Raw genomic sequence first — 4,995 nt, 5'->3', positions numbered from 1 at the left:
GGTGCCAACCGGAACAAGTGGGCTCAGAAAGGTAGTACAAACAGCACTCCTCCAGGGTCTCTGCCTAGAACTTCTGCCCCCACTTGACTTCCTTCAGTGATGGAGGATGACATGAAAGCATTGGACGAGATGAAGCCTTTCCTCTTCAAGAGGCTTACAGTCATGGCCTTTATCACAGCAATCCAAAGCAAGCTAGGACAACCGGTCATCTCTATCAACCCCCACCCAGGCTGGGAACACCACAAAAGAGGTAGCAGCAGGATGAATGTAGGAGCTAGAGGCTAGAAGGTGTGTAGCAAAAAATACAACTAGACATGATGGCCGTCGCTCTCACGAACTCAGGACACCTACAGTTCTCTGTATAAGACTTGGGTTCGTCATGTCATGGGTAGGGAAAGGGCCCATGGGTTCCCATCTCTCCTTTAGGGTCATTTGGAAGTTAGCATTTGCTGATGGACAGTGCTGTGGTCTTCAGTGCTGCAAGTAGCCGCTGGGAAGTTGCCTGTGCTTCAGTAAGCTCCACCCACCCTCATGCAAGCAATCTAATTTAACCCAGCTGGTCACACAATAAACAAGGCATGAAACTAGGAGGAGGATTGGTTTAGGGGAGAGGGGAATGGAAGGGTGAAAATTACTAACATTATGTACATGTTAAAAACTGTCAGATCATTTAAAAAATAACAACACAGTGTGTGTGGTTTGGATAGCTGAAATTTATTTTCTCATCCTTCTGGGGGCTAAAATCTTTGGTAAGTATGTCAAGACACCTTTTTGGAGAGCCCCTGTCTCCTTCTTATTCTCTCCCCCTCCTTTCCAGTGTCCCTCAATACCCTGCAGCTGGTCAAATCAGCCAGGTTGCATACAAAAGGAACATCAAGGATTTGCATGTCCCCTACCTCCCCAGTTCTGGGATTTTTTTGGTTTTTTGGATTTGTTTTTTGTTTGTTTGTTTGTTTGTTTTCGAGACAGGGTTTCTCTGTATAGCCCTGACTATCCTGGAACTCACTCTATAGACCAGGCTGGCCTCGAACTCAGAAATCCACTGCCTCTGCCTCCCAGAGTGCTGGGATTACAGGCATGCGCCACCACCGTCCAGCTCAGTTCTGGGATTTTTGAGTATACACATAGTTTCTGCTGGTGGTGGTGGTAAATGCTGTCCCGTAGTTTCACGGTGACACAGTGTAGTCTCTGAGCCTGATATATAGAGAAAGGAAAAGAGCTAGAAATCTATGCTCTGCTGCAGAGAGGTCCAGCACCCGCCAGCTTCCAGCAGAGCCAAGGGAGATGGAGGCCTTTTCTTTTTTCTCCCCACAGAGCACAATGGTCTTGCTGAAGCCACAGTTTTTGAGACAAGAAAGGATAAAAGTGAACTTGGAACAGAAGAGTTGAGATTCTTTTCCCCTAGTGTTTTGCTAGAATATCTCCCCCCAATGAGAATCCTGGTGTTGAGAAGAGAGAGACCCCGAAAACCAGGGTCAGTGAACGCAAGAGGAACAGGAGATGGCTGCGACTCTCCCCCAGGAACTAGAGAAAGTTAAAACATAAAAGGAAAAATAAAAATGAAGGTTGGAATCCAGCAGTCTTCTATGCTAGTCATTCTGGCTTTTATCTTCCTCTCCTTCCTCCCTTCATCAACATCTTCATCTTCTTCACCTTCATCCCCATCCCCTTCTTCATCATCCTCATCACCTTCTACCTCTCCATCATCTATATCAGGAACCAAACAGCACTGCTAGGGATTTGGCCCAGTATTATCTTTGGTGACCTCTCCTGACATCTACACCTGCAGCAGTATGGTCAGTAACCAGGGACAGAAACTCTCTGGCTCTTCCAGTTGGCCTTATTTCTGTATTTGCCTTGAGCGGTTTGACAAATCCTTTCTGGGTTTTCATTTAATCCCAGTGGGCTTTGAAGGTGGACCACCACTCCCATTCAGATGAAATTCTTTGGGAAGAGTTCTATTTTCAAAGCAAGGATTCTCATCAAAATAAAAATCCACCTCCAGAATATAAGCATGGCCTCTGATTGAGGGATGAGGGGCACTCACCCATCTCAAAGTTTTTAACCCAGAAATGTTCCTGTCCGAGACTGCTCCACCTGGGGATCCATCCTGTCTGCAGACATCAAACCCTACACTGTTGCCATGGTCAAGACAGGAACTTGGTGTGGCTGCTCCTTGGGAGGTCTGGCCAGCAACTGACCAATGCAGATGTGGATGCTTGGAGTCAACCATCAGACTGCGCTCAGGGACCCCCTCGGGGGAGCTGCAGAAGGACAGAGGAGCAGAGAGGGATTGCAGTCCCATAGGAGGAACAACATAGGCTGGCTGGACCACCCAGTGCTCCCAGGGACTAGGCCACCAACCAAGGAGTGTACAGGGACGGACCCATGGCTCCAGATACACATATAGCAGAGGATGGCCTTGCCTGACAGCAATGGGAGGGGAGGTCCTTGGTCCTGTGGAGGCTTGATGTCCCAGGTAGGGGGATGCTGGAGTGGTGAATTGCTGAGAGCACCCTCATGGAGGCAAAGGGGAGGGGGGAGATGTGGATGGGGATGGGGGATGGGAGGTTTGTGAAGGTGTAACCAGGGAAGTGGGATATCATTTGAGATGTAAATGAATGCAATAATTAATTTAAAAGAGGGAAAAATTGCTTTAGAAACATTAAACCAATTTACCCTCTAAAAAAGAAAAATATCCAGCCAGATAGTGGTGGTGTAGCACGCCTTTAATCCCAGAACTTGGGAGGGGGCCAGAAGTAGATGGATCTCTGAGTTTGAGGCCAGCCTGGTCTTACAGGGCAAGTTCCAGGAGAGACAGTCAGCAATACAGAGAAACCCAGTTTTGGAAAAACAAAAACAAATGAAAATTCCACCACTTTAAGTCTGGTCAAATAGTGTAAGGCCTCTTCATCCTCCTCACATTGTGGATGGTTGACAAATGTTGTTAGCCAAACGTTTGGAATTTTGGTGATCAATTCTGACTCCTTCTGAAAAAAGAAATTGTCAGTGGCTTTTGTTACATTTTTGCTCTACTTTCAAAATTTCCTCACTGGCTTGTTCATTAAGTCTATTTCACTCCGTGATTCATCCAGATGTTCAATTACTTCTTGGTATTCATATTCTCCCTTCAACAGACTATGAGAGCCCGGTGTGTCCTGGAGCTCTGAGGCAGGAGCCTGTCTGAGATACTTCAGCTGAGTCAGGAATGCAGATTACTGCTTCAGGGCCATGACAAGGGGGAAGTGGCCAGAAGCCAGAGCTGTGTGTGTGTGTGTGTGTGTGTGTGTTTGCATGTATGTGTACCACACGTACCTTAGTGTTCAGAAAAGAGTCTTAGAGCCCCTGGAACTGGAGTCCTGGGTGATTGTGAACCAACACGTAGGTACCAGGAATCAAATCAGGATCCTCTGCAAAAGCAACAAATGTTCTCAACCACTGAGCTGTCTTTCCAGCCCAAGGGATTTTGAGGATTTAGCTCCAGTCCAACTAAGCCAACTCCACAGCTCAAAGGCGTTCTTTCTGGTTAGCCTAAGACTTTCTTTTAATTTGAAATGTTTAAAATTGTAATGTTTTTCTTAATTTTTGAGAACGCCATACAACGTATGCTGATCCTACTCACAGCTGCTCCTTTCAGACTCACCTCCCACCTCTCTTCCCTTCCATTTTCGTGTCCTCCCATTTCATTTTATTTATTTTTTAATTCTTTCTCACATCATGCATCTTGATCATAAGGAACATGGTCACATGACCCTCTCTGTGGTACAGAGTCAGGAGAAAGCGAGAGCAAGCTTTCCTCTGTCTCTCGTGGAACCAAATCAGAACAGAGTTCTTTCCTCAGGGCCTCATCCATCCTCATCCAAGGCCCCACCTCTAAGTTCCATCGTATTCAAGGCTAGGGCTTCATTATTTGTTTTGAGGGGACAGAAGCACTGAGTTCATACTAGTGGACAAAACATTCTAAAAATGTGTTTTCAAGAAACATGGGTTATGTTTTTTGTTGTTATTGTTGTTGTTTTGTTCTGTTTTGTTTGGTTTTCTCAGACAGGGTTTGACAGTGTAGCTCTGGCTGTGCTGTCACTCTCTATATGGACCAGGCTAGCCTCAAACTCACAGAGATCTGACTGCCTCTGTCCCCCAAGTGCTGGGATTAAAGGTGTTACCACCATTGCCTGGCTGACTTTATGGTTTTTTTGTTTGTTTGTGTTTGTTTGTTTTGCAAAATAGAACTTAGAGAATACCATACACTGGGCAGCAGTCCGGTTTGTTTAACAAATAAGGAGTAGGGAGAAAGGAAGATGGGGAGAGGGAGGATCTGGAGGGAGAGCCACGTGTAGAAGCTAGTGGAAGGAGAGGCCCTAACAGCTAAGCCTTTAAAAAACAGTTTAATTTTGGTGTATGACTTGTCTATCACTTCTAATTCCTTCAACACACTGTGAAGTAGAAGTACTTTGTGATATCCGAGACCACAGGGGATTGAGGTGTGACTGGATATTTAATAAAAGCAAAGAATTGCTTTTATCTTTTCAAATATGAGAAAGTGTCATGGCCTTAGAGACAAGTATACCCTTTAGAGGTGTGCATGCCCTACTTACAGGTGAGATGGTAACACGTGTAGGATTTGCTCAAAAATTATATTAGAAAAGGGACGTGAATATCAATATGAGAAAGGTAAGACTGGCCATGAATTGGTGACTGTTGAAGTTGGACAACAGTAAGCAAGATCATATTATATGTACTCAATTCTTTCCAGCTGAAAGTTTCACACAGCAGAAATTTTAAATGACCTTACAATAAGTGAGTGTGTCATAAAAATTTCCCCCTAAATACTTATGAGACTATTACCTTGGATCCTCTGTGGCATGTTTACACTATCTTATGAATATGATTCAAGGATTACTATCATTGCAATCCATACATCTTTTGAAACATTCACAGTGAAGGTGAAACAAATGGTATAGAAGGATTTGAAGTAGAAGGAGAGATGAATCTTTT

General features: G+C 44.8%; 1 pseudogene; it reads right to left on the bottom strand.

Annotated features, from left to right (window-relative positions):
- Positions 1-1,589: 1,589 nt before the first annotated feature.
- LOC127677354 (protein SET-like) lies at positions 1,590-3,233 on the bottom strand (annotated as a pseudogene).
- Positions 3,234-4,995: the final 1,762 nt, after the last annotated feature.

This window comes from Apodemus sylvaticus, chromosome 2, assembly GCF_947179515.1.
Source record: "Apodemus sylvaticus chromosome 2, mApoSyl1.1, whole genome shotgun sequence".
NCBI classification, from domain to species: Eukaryota; Metazoa; Chordata; class Mammalia; order Rodentia; family Muridae; genus Apodemus; species Apodemus sylvaticus.
This window is presented reverse-complemented; position numbering and strand designations above follow the sequence as displayed.